We start from the raw sequence: 16,397 nt of genomic DNA on the forward strand, positions 1-16,397 counted from the left end.
CTCAGAGAACATCAGTTATATGCCAAGTTCAGCAAATGTGAGTTTTGGTTGAAAGAAGTTGGATTCCTCGGACATGTTATATTCGGAGAAGGAATAGCAGTAGATCCCACCAAGGTTGTCACTGTGACAAATTGGGTAGCACCAACAACAGTTGGAGAGATCCGGAGTTTTCTTGGGCTGGCAGGATACTACCGGAGATTCATTGAGAATTTCTCGAAGATTGCGAAGCCTATGACGGAGTTGTTAAAGAAGGATACCAAGTTTAAATGGACTGAGGAATGTGAGGCCAGTTTCTAGGAATTGAAGAAACGTTTGGTTACATCGCCAGTGTTGATTTTGCCAGATCAGCGCAAGGATTATGAGGTGTATTGCGAAGCTTCACGTGGAGGACTTGGAGCAGTGCTTATGCAGGAGGGAAGAGTTGTTTCATATGCTTCACGAGAGCTGAAGCCCCATGAGTTAAATTATGCCACACATGATTTGGAGTTAGCAGCCGTAGTGCATGCATTGAAGACTTGGAGACATTTTCTCATCGGAAACCATTGTGAAGTGTACACGGATCACAAGAGTTTGAAGTACATTTTCGCGCAAAAGGAGCTAAATCTCAGGCAAACGAGATGGTTGGAACTCATCAAAGATTATGATATGAGATTGCATTATCACCCCGGAAAGGCTAACGTAGTGGCCAATGCGTTGAGTCGTAAGAGCCATGTCAACACACTCATGACCGGAGGATTACCAAAGGAGTTAGCCGAGGACCTTCGCGATTTATGTTCGGAGATAGTTCCGAGAGGCTATGTTGCAGCATTGGAGATTCAGTCAACGTTGATGGAAAAGATCAGAGAAGCTCAGAAGGCTGACAAGGAGATTGCCTCTATAAAGGAGAAGATGAGCAAAGGAAAAGCTAAAGGATTTCGTGAGGATGAGCATGATACCTTATGGTTTGAGGACCGCGTTTATGTGCCTAATGACCCGGAGATCAGGAAGTTGATTCTACAGGAGGCCCATGATTCGCCGTATTCAATTCACCCAGGAAATACCAAGATGTATTTGGATTTGAAGGATACTTTCTGGTGGACCGGAATGAAGAAGGATATAGCGGAGTATGTAGCAGTATGTGATGTCTGTCAGAGAGTGAAGGCAGAGCATCAGAAGCCGGCAGGATTGTTACAGCCATTGCCAATACCCGAATGGAAGTGGGATAAGTTAGGCATGGATTTTATCACGGGATTGCCCAGGACTCGTTCAGGCTATGACTCGATTTGGGTTGTAGTCGATCGTTTGACGAAGGTAGCTCATTTCATCCCAGTGAAGACCACTTACACCAGTGCTAAGTTGGCAAAGATATACATGACCAAGATCGTATGTCTGCATGGAGTTCCGAGGAGCATTGTATCAGATAGAAGAACCCAGTTTACCTCAAAGTTCTGAAATCAGTTGCACAAAACTTTGGGTACCAGGCTAGAGTTCAGTACAACTTTTCACCCGCAGACAGATGGACAAACCGAGAGAGTCAATTAGATTTTGGAGGATATGCTGAGAGCTTGTGCGCTAGATTATGGATCTAGCTGGGACGATAATTTGTCGTATGCAGTGTTCTCCTACAACAACAGTTATCAATCCAGCCTGAAAATGGCCCCTTTCGAAGCTTTGTACGGAAGGAGGTGCAGAACCCCATTGTCGTGGGATGAAGTTGGAGACCGTCAGTTGTTTGGACCAGATTTGGTTAAAGAGTCTGAACAGAAGGTGAAGTTGATTCGCGATAGGCTCAAGGTAGCCCAATCCAGGCAGAAGAGCTATGCAGATTCAAAGCGCAAGGAGACAGTTTACGAAGTCGGAGACAGAGTTTATCTTCGTGTATCTCCACTTCGAGGAGTTAAGCGTTTTGGAGTTAAGGGAAAGCTAGCACCACGTTTTGTGGGACCATACAAAGTTTTGGAACGTATGGGAGAAGTTGCCTACAAGTTGGAGTTGCCTGAAGGATTGTCAGGAGTTCATGACGTGTTCCACGTTTCCCAATTGAAGAAGTGCCATGTAGAGATGGCTGATATACCGCTGAGAGATACAGTGCCGCTGGAAGCAATTCAGTTCGATAGTGATTTGACCTATGAGGAGAAACCAGTCAAGAATCTCGAATATGCCAGCCGAGTCACCTACGGCAAGGTTATCAAGTTTTGCAAAGTTCAGTGGAGCCACCACACCGAGGATGAAGCCACCTGGGAGCGAGAGGAAGATCTGCTGAAGGACCACCCTCACCGATTTTCTAGCCAACCCGAATCTCGAGGGCGAGATTCATCTTAAGGGGGGTAGGTTTGTAACATCCCAAATTTTCGATTTGGAATGTTATACATAGATCATCATTGCATATCATATTTTATTGCATTTTGGCTTGATCCTAGAAATTTCACGCAACTCAAGGACCCACAGAGAGAGTTGGGAATTTCGTTATTTTCATATTTGAGTTTTCTCAAAATTTGAAAATAGGATCATTTGCTTTTATTTATTTCATCTTCAATTATTTCTACAATAAAAATAGGAGAGAGGGAATAAAATGACTTTCCCAAAATAAGGAAATACTGAGGATTGGATAATAAAATCAAATAAGATTTTATTTTGGAGTTTATTGCTATTTTATTTGAATTTAGGAAAAATGCGCGTTTTTCAAAATTGCATTTATGCCCCAAATAAATGTTCATCTTGACCGTCTTGATTTTAGAAGTCGGGGAAATTTATTTCGGGATTTTTGGAGTCCGTTTGGTATTTCTTTTATTTGTTTTTCTGCGCGTCATGTTTTAAAAAAAAACGAAACCGACTTTGGGCCGGGTTCGGCCAGGACTCCGCCTGGCCGGGCCTTTATAAGGCGCCGCCCCGAGCCCACCTGAGCCTCAGCCCGCCCCGCACCAAACCCTAACCCTAGCCCCGCTGCCGCCGCCGCCGCGCTGCTGCCGGATCCCGCGCCGCCCGCCGCCGCCGACGCCGGACGCTGCCCCGCCGGACGCCGCTGCCCCGCCGCCGCCCCACCGGACCCCGTCGCCGCCCCGCCGACCCCGCCGGACCCCGCCGCCCCCTCGCCGGAGGTAGCCACCGCCCCGCCGCCGGCGGTTTTCCTCGAGAAAACCGCTCGGTTTTCTGCTGGTTTTTCGTTCGTTTTTTTAAACCCTAGATCTGTTTTTTCGGTTTAGTTTATTTTAGCGGACGTTCGTCCGTACGTTTGTTTTAACGAACGGTTTTCCTCGTTTAGCCGCAGACAGCGAACGTTCGTTCGTTAGCCTGTTCGTAAGTTTATCTTTTTCTCGGATTTTCCGCGATTATTTCTAATCGTGATTTCTGATGCGATTTTTGTTCTAGTATAACTTTTCGCTCGTTTATCGGAATCAGGCGATTCAACCGCCTAGAGTTTCGCCTCGAAACCCTCTTTCCGGTTAATCAACTCAAAAAAGTTTTTGCTTCTGTAAAATTTGACTTAGGTCCAGATTAGTAAACGAAGCTTGTTTCTTTCGCCGTTTGATTTTCGTTGCTTCGTTTGATTTGATTCTTTTTGCAAACCCGAGTTCTTAAGTTGAACTTTCTAGTTAGATCTTTTATTTGAGTTTTACCCGTGCATTAGATGAGTACTTATTGTATGCTTGTTTGTTTGCAATAGAGTACCCGGAGTGCGCCGCTTGCTACTTTGAATCTCTAGGTTTCACGGATCATCAGCAAGGCATGTAACACTTTGATCATACCTTTTTACTACCCACTTTTATTGCATTAGATCAATCCTCAAACAATTGCATGATTAGGATTTGATTAATATGTGGGTTTTGGGAAGTAGATGAGGTAGTACCTATTACCTGTTTTATTATCAAACCCTTGGGAGTTACTCTACGTTTGCTTATTATGCCGTCCTATGCTAGTGGACGTAGATTGGGTGAGTGTATCCATGACAGATGTGATAAATGTTAAGTTAATGGTTTATTTAAGGTGGCAACTTTAATACACATCTGGGTGGATTGAGGCACCTGGGTATTCCAGCGATTGCCTGTTTTTCTTTATGGACCGCCACCCAGGCTCAAAGGGATAATGAGATTATTCATGCTAGAAACTTCCGTGTGCAGCCACAAGCTACTATGGGCTCTAGCATAGTTGATTAAGTCGTGCGAACTCTTACAGTGGTAGACTAGCAGATGTAGGGGAAAGTAGGTGTAACGGTCTACCCGATCGTAAGGTGCTAGCGCTTCTGAAAGACTATGTACCGGTCATCCGTTTCTCAAACACCATGTAGTGCAAGAATCCCAATGGAGGAGATCGAGTCTTGTGGGGAAAAGTGCGCAAACCTCTGCAGAGTGTATAAACTAATCATGGTTAGCCGTGTCCTCGGTTATGGACATCTTGAGTATCTAGTACTTGGATTATCATGTGAATCTCATCATGTTACTTTAATTAATATTGTTGGGTTTTAATGATGATGTTTAATTGGGATTGAGAGGGTGTCTACACTATCAATGTTTAACAACCACCATGATAGTTAAATAAAATTTATTCCTTTGCAGTAGGGAAAAATTGGCTTTACGCAAAAACTGTAACCATAGAGCTTTCCACCAGCCATACATGCATGTAGTATAGTGCTACGTCTTGAGCTTGCGTTGGTTTTCCTCGAAGAGGAGAGGGTGATGCAGCAATAGTAGCGTAAGTATTTCCCTCAGTTTTTGAGAACCAAGGTAGCAATCCAGTAGGAGGCTCCTCAAAAGTCCCACACACCTACACAAACAAACTGAGAACTCGCAATCAACGCAATAAAGGGGTTGTCAATCCCTTCACGACCACTTGGGAAAGTGAGATCTAATAAAGATAGTATGATAAGATAAATATATTTTTGGTATTTTATAATATAGATGCAAAAAGTAAAGATGCAAATAAAAGTAGATTGAAAGAAAATATGATAAGAGATAGACCCGGGGGCCATAGGTTTCACTAGTGGCTTCTCTCAAGATAGCATAAGTATTACGGTGGGTGAACAAATTACTGTCGAGCAATTGATAGAAAAGTTCATAGTTATGAGATTATCTAGGCATGATCATGTATATAGGCATCACGTCCATAACAAGTGGACCGACTCCTGCCTACATCTACTACTATTACTCCGCACATCGACCGACTCCTGCCTACATCTAGAGTATTAAGTTCATAAGAACAGAGTAACACATTAAGCAAGAGGACATGATGTAGAGGGATAAACTCAAGCAATATGATATAAACCCCATCTTGTTATCCTCGATGGCAACAATACGATACGTGCCTTGCAACCCTTTCTGTCACTGGGTAAGGACACCGCAAGATTGAACCCAAAGCTAAGCACTTCTCCCATGGCAAGAAAGATCAATCTAGTAGGCCAAACCAAACTGATAATTCGAAGAGACTCCCAAAGATAACTCAATCATACATAAAATAATTCAGAGAAGATTCAAATATTATTCATAGATAAACTTGATCTTAAACCCACAATTCATCGGATCTCGACAACACACCGCGAAAAGAGTTTACATCGAATAGATCTCCACAAGAGAGGGGGAGAACATTGTATTGAGATCCAAGAAGAGAGAAGAAGCCATCTAGCTAATAACTATGGACCCGTAGGTCTATGGTAAACTACTCACAACTCATCGGAGGGGCAAGGATGTTGATGTAGAAGCCCTCCGTGGTCGATTCCCCCTCCGGCAGAACGCCGGCGAAGGCTCCAAGATGGGATCTCGCGGATACAAAAGGTTGCGGTGGTGGAAATTGTGTTTCGTCCTGCTCCTGGATGTTTTCAGGGTACGTAGGTATATATAGGAGGAAGAAGTACGTCGGTGGCCGCCCGAGGGGCCCACGAGACAGGGGCGCGCCCTACAGGGGGGGGGGCGCCCTCCTATCTCGTGGGAGCCTCGGAAGCTTCTTGGCTTGCACTCCAAGTCCTCTGGATCACGTTTGTTCCAAAAATCACGCTCCCGAAGGTTTCATTCCGTTTGGACTCCGTTTGATATTCCCTTTCTTCAAAATACTGAAATAGGCAAAAAAAACAGCAATATAGGCTGGGCCTCCGGTTAGTAGGTTAGTCCCAAAAATGATATAAATGTGTAAAATAAAGCCCATAAACATCCAAAAGGGGTAATATAATAGCATGGAACAATCAAAAATTATAGATACGTTGGAGACGTATCATATAGCTTTATTCTTTCATTACTCTCGATGTGTTACATTGCCAGCATATTCCATGTGTTGACCCGTTTTCGGGCTGCAACGTTCATGTTGCAGACTTTTTAGACGACGAGAAAGGTGCCTTTAGGTCGTGGTTCTATACTCAGTGATGCCGTTGGAGTTGATGGACTCACTTATCTTCCAAGCCTTCCGCTGTTATCGTTATTAGATGGCCTTAAGCCATATTTATTGTAATAAGTTCTCTTTTGAGACATTCGTTGTAATAAGTGTGTGATTGCTACTCTGTTATAAATCCTTCAAGTACTATGCGTGTCAGCATTACTGATCCAGGGATGACACTAAAGCACAGAGATCAGACTGTTTGATGTCTGGTCGCTACACTCACGCTCATGTATTGCATGAAAGTTGAAAAAGTTTGAGAATATTAAAGTATGAAACAATTTCTTGGCTTGTCATCGGGGTTGTGCATGATTAAATACTTTGTGTGATGAAGATAGAGCATAGCCAGACTATATGATTTTGTAGGGATAGCTTTCTTTAGCCATGTTATTTTGAGAAGACATGATTGCTTTGTTAGTATACTTGAAGTATTATTGTTTTTATGTCAATATGAACTTTTATTTGGAATCATTTGGATCTGAACATTCATGCCACAATAAAAAAATTACATTGAGAATTATGCTAGGTAGCATTCCACATCAAAAATTCTGTTTTTATCATTTACCTACTCGAGGACGAGCAGGAATTAAGCTTGGGGATGCTTGATATGTCTCCAACGTATCTATAATTTTTGATTGTTCCATGCTATTATATTACCTATTTAGGATGTTTATGGGCTTTACTTTGCACTTTTATATCATTTTTGGGACTAACCTACTAATCGGAGGCCCAGCCCGGATTGCTGTTTTTTTGCCTATTTCAGTGTTTCGAAGAAAAGGAATATCAAATGGAGTCCAAAGGGGATGAAACCTTTGGGAGCGATCTTCTTGGAACAGTTGCAAACCAGGAGACTTGGAGTGGACGTCAAGAAGTCAACGAGGCGGCCACGAGGGTGCCCGGCGCGCCCCCACCCTCGTGGGCCCCTCGTGGCTCCACCGACCTACTTCTTTCTCCTATATATATCCACGTACCCCGAGAACATCCAGGAGCACCATGAAAACCTAATTCCACCGCCGCAACCTTCTGTATCCGCGAGATCCCATCTTGGAGCCTTCGCCGGCGCTCCGCTGGAGGGGGAATCGACCAGGGAGGGCCTCTACATCATTTCCAAGGCCTCTCCGATGAGTTGTGAGTAGTTTACCACAGACCTTCGGGTCCATACTTATTAGCTAGATGGCTTTCTTCTCTCTCTTTGAATCTCAATACAAAGTTCTCCTCGATCTTCTTGGAGATCTATTCGATTTAACTCTTTTTGCGGTGTGTTTGTCGAGATTCGATGAATTGTGGGTTTATGATAAAGTTTATCTATGAGAAATAATTGAATCTTCTCTGAATTCTTTTATGTGTGATTGGTTATCTTTGCAAGTCTCATCGAATTATCAGTTTGGTTTGGCCTACTAGATTCATCTTTCTTGCAATGGGAGAAGTGCTTAGCTTTGGGTTCAATCTTGCGGTGTCCTTTCCCAGTGACAGCAGGGGCAGCAAGGCACGTATTGCATTGTTGCCATCGAGGATAAAAAAGATGGGGTTTATATCATATTGCTTGAGTTTATCCCTCTGCATCATGTCATCTTTCTTAATGCGTTGCTCTATTCTTATGAACTTAATACTCTAGATGCAGGCAGGAGTCGGTCGATGTGTGGAGTAATAGTAGTAGATGCAGAATCATTTCGATCTATTTGTTGTGGACGTGATGCCTATATACATGATCATGCCTAGATATTGTCATAACTATGCACTTTTCTATCAATTGCTCGACAGTAATTTGTTCACCCACTGTAATACTTATGCTATCTTGAGAGAAGCCACTAGTGAAACCTATGGCCCCCGGGTCTATCTTTTATCATATAAGTTTCCCATTTATCTTTTATTTGCATCTTTTACTTTCCAATCTATATCATAAAAATACCAAAATATTTATCTTATTATCTCTATCAGATCTCACTTTCGCAAGCTTCCGTGAAGGGATTGACAACCCATTTATCGCGTTGGTTGCGAGGTTCTTGTTTGTTTGTGTAGGTACAAGGGACTTTCGAGGAGCCTCCTACTGGATTGATACTTTGGTTCTCAAAAACTGAGGGAAATACTTACGCTACTTTACTGCATCACCCTTTCCTCTTCAAGGGAAAACCAACGCAGTGCTCAAGAGGTAGCAGAGCAGAAGCACAGGGAAGCGCTTGATGCACAAGCCCTGGCCCACGGCGACAAGGTGAAGGAGCTGGAGGTGGAGCAGGATGGCCTGAAGACTTGGACCGAGGAGCTGGCGAAGGAGAAGGACACAGTCAACTGCGCCCTGACGGTGGCGCAAGCCGAGTTCCTTGACAAGGCCGAGCAGCTCTCCCGCGCCAATATCTCCATCAAGGACCTGAAGCTGAAGCTGGAGGGCCTTGAGGGGATGCTGTCGGAGGTCAGGACCTGGGAGGGAACCTTGACGAAGATCCTGGCGGAGGAGAGGCAGCTGCGGAAGAACAACGCCGCCAACCACAAGGATTTCGTGAAGGGCGAGAACCTCTGGATCAGCCGCCTCGCCGACGTCGCCAACAGGATCACCAAGCAGCTGGCCGACATGGGGATGCCAGACGTGAGGTACGCCCCGGAGCCGAATGTGAGCCCCATCGCCAAGCTGACCCTGTTCTTCGAGGGTGTTCTTGGAGCCCTGGAACGATTCAACTCCAACTGGGCGAGCTCCCTGGCCAGCGAGGCCCGGATAATTTGCGGGGGTGCCATGACCAAGGTCCTCACCAAGCTGGCATACTGGAACGCCAACCTTGACTTCGACGCCGCGCTCGATAGCTTGCTGGAGGATGCAGACCTCACGGTGCTCGAGGAGCGTATCGAGCCCATCATCAGCCGGGTTGGCGGAATTCAGAGGGTAGAGGGCAAGCACCGGGATTAGGCACCCCATTTCTTATCGCCGCTGCAGGTTCATGACCAAGACAATGTTTATCCTTAGTTAGAACCGCAGCAACAATTGATGTAATATAACTCTGCAGTGTTTTAAAACGATGCATGTTATTTCCCTGTTCAACCTCTCCTTGTATGTCCACCCTACGCCAATTGGGCAGGCTTGTTAGCGCGTAAACCCAAACCGCAGCGCTTTGAAGGACAGATCCTTTAGCGGCCGGCAGGGTGTGCTTGCTGCCGTGCGAACCACCTTGCCGTTCTCAGCGCGACCGCTCGAACTGTCGAGCAGACTCGAGACAGAGCGAGAGCGTTGCCAATAGCGGAAGGCCACCCTGCCGTTCTCGACGCAGCCGCTCGATCTGTTGAGCGGACTCGAAATAGACCAAGGGCGTCGCCAATAATGGAAGGGCCCCACTGCGTGCAGGTTTCTCATACAAAGGAAAGATCTCCGAGGAGGATAACCTTATATGAATAGGAATTACTCAGAGTTTTTGCATGACTTAGCTTTCTTGTCGTCGCGCGAACGCTTGCTGCATCCGCCGACAGTGCTGCTCGCTTGGTCGCCTTCTTCCTTAGAAGCCATGGCGACAGAGAACTGCTAGGCTGACGACCGAACCAGATTCTCACAACTGCGGCCCCCTACCTGGCGTGCCAAAGATCTCGGTGGGAACGACACCTATGGGATCACAGGAATCCCTACTACGGTTGCGGGGCGTGCCAAAGATCTGCATGCCATCATGGAGGTGCCTCCCGAGCCTTGGTTCCCATGTGGTTGTCGGAAACCTTGGGCTCGAGGGTGGCGCGCTCCGTTGGGGTCGGGCAAGCTGCCCCGGCAAGGTTCTTGCCGTGGCTGCGAAGGCTGCCCCGGCAAAGGTCCTGCCGGGGGAGCCTACCCTACCCTCTTGGTCCTTGTGTATTCGGCCTTGGCGTTGCGTTGACCATCCTGCGGTCTTGACCCCTCCCTCTTCCATGCTAAGTGTGGCCGCGGGCGCGGCTCTGACTGCCCGTGCACAAGTAAGGGGTACAAAGGAGTGCCCCTATTTTAGTACACCGACATAGCAGCCCTTTCGGCTCAGGGTTAGAAGGGGGATTTCGCGTGTCGGGATTTGGCAGCTGGAGGGAGTTTTCGCGTGCGTTATAATTTCGGGATAGAAAGGCGCGGGTTTTGGGAGCACGATATCTGAATTTTCGGGATATAACAAGGCGCGGGTTGAATTTTAGAGACAAGCCTAATGTGTTATATTGTACGTACCAAATCAATTCACACTTCCCTCAACGAAAAAAATGAAAAAAAACTATTCACACCGCACAAAGAGAGAGTCTTGTCCTGTTTTACTATACAAATGCTATTCAAAGCTATGAATCCATGTTATGTCCAATTAAATTTTTCGCTGGCTGTATAATGCCTGTAACCTACTCATACCAATATTTTAGTGCATTCCAAATGTCTATACTACCGCTGCAATTTGAACTAAATTTGAATTGGTTTCTCTATTTGAATAAGAATCTACAATCACGATTGTTGCCAACTTAAACCATCATTCGTGTATTACCTTAACAAGACACCACATGATTACTATAGAGATAGATATGAACTATGTGTACTATATGAACTCGAATTCAAATTTTTGAATACACTTGATGTTGATTCCGAATAATAGTACATTTGATGTACTAACTAGATATTCATAATCTAAACCATGTTCAATACATACACCGTGTGTATCACACAAAGTATAGTGCCCCGCCCCCTACATTATGACAAGTATTTAGCCCTCAGCTGCAAAAGCCACACATTGTCCCAAATTATAATCAATGTTCTACATTATGATATCTTCTTCAAATACTCGAATCCACTTTTTATAATGAATTATGATCTCTGTTCATCTTTTACACCTTCACGATCCTCTTCTATTTGTAGCTAGCTAGTGCTAACTTTCTATCGTGCCTGCACACCCCCCCTCTCACCCTCCCTTAGCGTCCCCTCCATCGCGCACATTCGTTATTTCTCTTTAGGTCATTCACCCATGGTGTGTGTAGGCCCCCGGCTCCTTCTTTCCGGCACACACCTGTCGATATACCTCTCTAGCCAAGTGTGCCGCTACCACAAACACACACTTCCCCTCTTCTCTTCTTACCGTCCATGCCCCCTATGTCCAATACGGTTCCACGCAGGTGCACACTCCCGCCCCTCTTTTCATCATTCTCATACTCGCACACTCCTCCCCCTCGACATAGTAGGCCTCTCGCACCACCTCCTAGCCGCACCCCTCTCCCCCTGTCCGTCTCTCCGGACCTTATTTGCTTCTAACACATGCATGCATGTATACGTACCGATCTCCCTACATATAGCTAGGTCAACTATAATTCTTTTTCCCCATGCACCGATCGACTTACCACACTAGTTATGTCTCTCCCTTTCTCGGACACATGAAGAATGACCTTCCTATGTAGTTACGTCTGCTTACCACAACCATATCATCCCCCCTCATCATCCTTGCATACATCCCAACCCGTCTCTCACACGCACGTGCATAGACAGGCAGACATCCCCGTTCATCTCTTATTGATATTGCACTCGTACCTCCGACTAGCAGGCCTCTCCCACCATTTGTGAGAAGCTCCCAACCTTGTTCCTCTGCTACACATATGCAAGGATGCCGATCGATCTCCCTTAATACATTGCTAGGTCTCTCTCCTTCTCTACACATATACTAGTCGATCTACCTCTCTATAGTTAGGTCTCGGCCCCCTCCCCCCCCCCACACACACACCGATAGTAGAATGTTGTAGGTAGGTATCCATGCCACAGAGAAAAACTGCACCTCTGCCCTCTCACATTCCAGTAGGCCAGCCGCCCTGTATCTTTGACATTGGCAAACACAAATTCAATGGCACTCTTTATTGATTGCGCACCCACACACTTCATCCCTGTTTTCGATTCTACCGATATCTCACACCGATGATCCCTTCATTCTCTTCTCATGGATCGCTCCCTCTTTATATGATATATCCATGACTCTATTTCACACACATTGCATATGTTACATTTTTTTGAGATATCATCGACACATTGCCTCTGTTTCGCACAAACCATCTCTCTCACACCCACCCACGTAAGTACCTGCACCTAAAGAAGAGGTGCACCATGATGCACGTACTCACGTCTCGTTCCCGGCCACTGATGACCCGCAAGTATACGGGTTAGTTGTAGCCTCTTTCGATAAGTAAGAGTGTCGAACCCAACAAGGAGCTAAAGGTAGAACAAATACTCTCTCAAGTCCTATCTGCCACTGGTATGACTCTACGCACGCTTGACGTTTGCTTTACCTAGAACAAGTATGAAACTAGAAGTACTTTGTAGGTGTTGTTGGATAGGTTTGCAAGAAACTAAAGAACGCGTAAATAAAAAGTAGGGGCTGTTTAGATAAAGATGCAATAAAGTAAGTATAACGAGTGTGGAAAAGTGGTGGTAGGAGTTGTGAAATTGTCCCTAAGCAATTGACTACTTTACTAGACCGATAGCAAGTTTTATGTGGGAGAGGCATAAGCTAACATACTTTCTCTTCTTGGATCATATGCACTTATGATTGGAACTCTAGCAAGCGTCCGCAACTACTAAAGATTCATTAAGGTAAAACCCAACCATAGCATTAAAGCATCAAGTCCCCTTTATCCCATACGCAACAATCCCCTTACTCGGGTTTATGCTTCTGTCACTCAAGCAACCCACCATAAAAGAATCATGAACGTATTGCAACACCCTACAGCGGGAATCCCTCATGCTTGCGCGACACAGAGGGCACAATAGGACAGCAACATAACCACAAGCAAATTAAATCAATCATAGCAATTCATCAACCACCAATAGGACAACGAAAATCTACTCAGACATCATAGGATGGCAACACATCATTGGATAATAATATGAAGCATAAAGCACCATGTTAGAGTAGAGGGTACAGCGGGTTGCGGGAGAGTGGACCGCTGGATATAGAAGGGGGAAGGTGATGGAGATGTTGGTGAAGATGACGGTGGTGTTGGTGAAGATCGCGGTGATGATGATGGCCCCCGACGGCGTTCCGGCGCCACCGGAAGCAAGGGGGAGAGAGCCTCCATTCTTCTTCTTCTTCTTCTTCCTTGACCTCCTCCCTAGATGGGAGAAGGGTTTCCCCTCTGGTCCTTGGCTCCCATGGCTTGGGAGGGGCGAGAGCCCCTCCGAGATTGGATCTATCTCTCTGTTTCTGCCTTCTGGAATTCTGCCCTGGCACCGTTTCCTTTATATCTGGAGATTCGTAAGTCCGATTGGATTGAAACCTTTGCCCAGATCGTTTTCCAAAAATTAGCTTTCTTGCGGCCAAAGAAGGGCATCAACCGCCTTACGGGTGGCCCATGAGGGTGGGGGGCGCGCCCACTTTAAGTGGGCGTGGGCCCCTATCTCGTGGCCACCTCGGGCATCGTCTCGCGTTGATTCTTCCTCCCAAAAGTCACAAATATTCCAAAATAATTCTTCGTCCGTTTTTATCCCGTTTGGACTCCGTTTGATATGGGGTTTCTGCAAAACATAAAACATGCAACAGACAGGAACTGGCACTGGGCACTGGATCAATATGTTAGTCCCAAAAAATAGTATAAAAAGTTGCCAAAAGTATATGAAAGTTGAATAATATTGGCATGGAACAATCAAAAATTATATATACGATGGAGACGTATCAGCATCCCCAAGCTTAATTCCTGCTCGTACTTGAGTAGGTAAATGATAAAAAAGATAATTTTTGATGTGGAATGCTACCTAGCATAATTTTGATCATATGTCTAATCATGGATGAATATTAAGACATGAATGATTCAAAGCAACAGTCTATCATTTGACATAAAAACAATAATACTTCGAGCGTACCAATAAAGCAATCATGTCTTTTCAAAACAGCAAGGCCAAAGAAAGCTTATCCCTACAAAATCATATAGTTTGGCCATGCTTCATTTTCGTCACACAAAATGCCCCCATCATGCACAACCCCGATGACAAGCCGAGCAATTGGTTCATACTTTTTAACGCGCTTCAGCTTTTTCAACCCCCACGCAATACATGAGCGCAAGCCATGGATATAACACTATAGGTGGAATAGAATGTAATGATGGAGGTTATGTGGAGAAGACAAACACTACAAAAAAGACACATCCGTGACATTTTGGGCCGAACGAATTTTTTTTCTGTCACACATATGACACTTCTATGACGATAATTGTGACAAAACCTGGTATCATCATAGATGTGGTGGGCTCCTACTTCTATGAGAAAAAATCATGACAGAAAATGGGCTTTTCGTCCTGGGCGGGCCGGAGACGCAGCTGCATGACATTCTTTGGGCCGTCCATGACGGAAAAAACCGTGGTAGAAGCGAGGGGGAGGAAAATTTCAGGGAGTTGTCGGTTACGGCGGGAGGTCGGGGCCGAGCGATGCGCGTTTCTCTCGTACACGTGCGAGGCGTTGGCTCTAACTGAATCCGGGCGAGGCGTTGGGCTCTAACTGAACCCGAGCGATTGCACCGCAGGCTGTGCGTTACTGAACCCGAGCGATCGATCGATGGCTATTAACTGAACCCGATGGAGCGATTCCTTCGCTACTGCTGCTAACTGAAGCCGATCGATGCTGCCTCTGGGATGAACAGTGAGCGTTGCGGGGGGGTTTGGATGAACAGTGAGCGGTGGCGTTGCCTCTGGATGAACAGGACCCCGTGGTGTGGAGGGCTGGATGAACAGTAGGCGGTGGAGGGGTGGCCGTGGAGGGGTGGTTGAACAGGACCCCGTGCTGTGGAGGGCCGGATGAACAGTAGCCGGTGGAGGGGTGGCCGTGGAGGGTGGTTGAACAGGACCCCGTGGTGTGGAGGGCTGGATGAACAGTAGACGGTGGAGGGGTGCCCGTGGAGGGGTGGTTGAACAGTAGCCGGTGGAGTAGCGCCCAGTGGAGGCTGGATGAACAGGCGCCCGTGGAGGCTGGAGGAGGTCGACGGTAGCCCGTGGAGGCTGGAGGAGGTCGACGATGGAGACGAACAGTACCTCGTGGAGTCCCGTTTTGCGGTACGCCACACCCCTCCCGATGAACAAGACCCCCGTTTCGACCGTAGCGCTCCAACACAAGTCCGTTACGTCCGTTTTGCGGTACGCCACACCCCTCCCAATCAACAGGACCCCCGTTTCGACCGTAGGAGGTCCGTTTCGTCCGTTTTGTGGTACGCCACACCCCTCCCGATCAACAGGACCCCCGTTTCGACCGTAGGAGGTCCGTTTCCTCCGTTTTGCGGTACGCCACACCCCTCCCGATCAGCAGGACCCCGTTCCGAATGTAGGAGGTCCGTTTCCTCCGTCGTGCGGTACGCCAGGCGTCGTTTCCATCACCTATTCCGTCCAAGCCCTCCCGATGAACACAACCACGCATTCCGTTCCGACCCAGCCGCTTGGCTCCCCATGAACACGACGACGACGCTGTTTCTCCGTTCCGACCCAGCCATGTACGTATGCGCAAGTAGGCGTTCGAAACCCTACCCGTATGTATGTACGTGGCCGTATTTTCTTTCTTGCACCCTCGCCGCTGTACATACGTGTACATGCTACGTGCGCTCCTCTACTACGACACGTGCGCGCCTCTACTACGACACGTGCGCGCCTCTACATCGACCAGTATGTACGTACACGTTCATGACCAGAATGACAACGCTACGTACGCTTCGACCAGGTGGGTCCCGACTGTCAGGCACTTCCTTGCGTGCGAAGATGTAGCTGGTGGGTCCCACCAGTCAGGGGGGCGAATCATTTTTTTCCCCAACGCACTTCCTTGCGTGCGAAGATGTAGCTGGTGGGTCCCAGCAGTCATGGGGGCAAATCGTTTTTTTTGCCCGGGCACACTTCCTTGGGTGCAAAGGTGTAGCTAGTGGGTCCCAGCAGTCAGGGGGGAAACGTTTTTTCGCGAAATATGGTGGCCCGTCCGGTGGGTCCCCGCTGTCAGGTGGAGGAATAATTATTTTGCACGTAATAAGGAGGCACTTCCTTGCGGCCGCCGTGGACCCAGCTGTCAGCCTCTCCACGGACAGTACTCTTCCGATGGAAGTCGGTCGTTGACCACATTGACCACGCCGCGCCGAGAGCACCACGGCGGT

This window comes from Triticum aestivum, chromosome 2D (assembly GCF_018294505.1).
Source record: "Triticum aestivum cultivar Chinese Spring chromosome 2D, IWGSC CS RefSeq v2.1, whole genome shotgun sequence".
NCBI lineage: Eukaryota > Viridiplantae > Streptophyta > Magnoliopsida > Poales > Poaceae > Triticum > Triticum aestivum.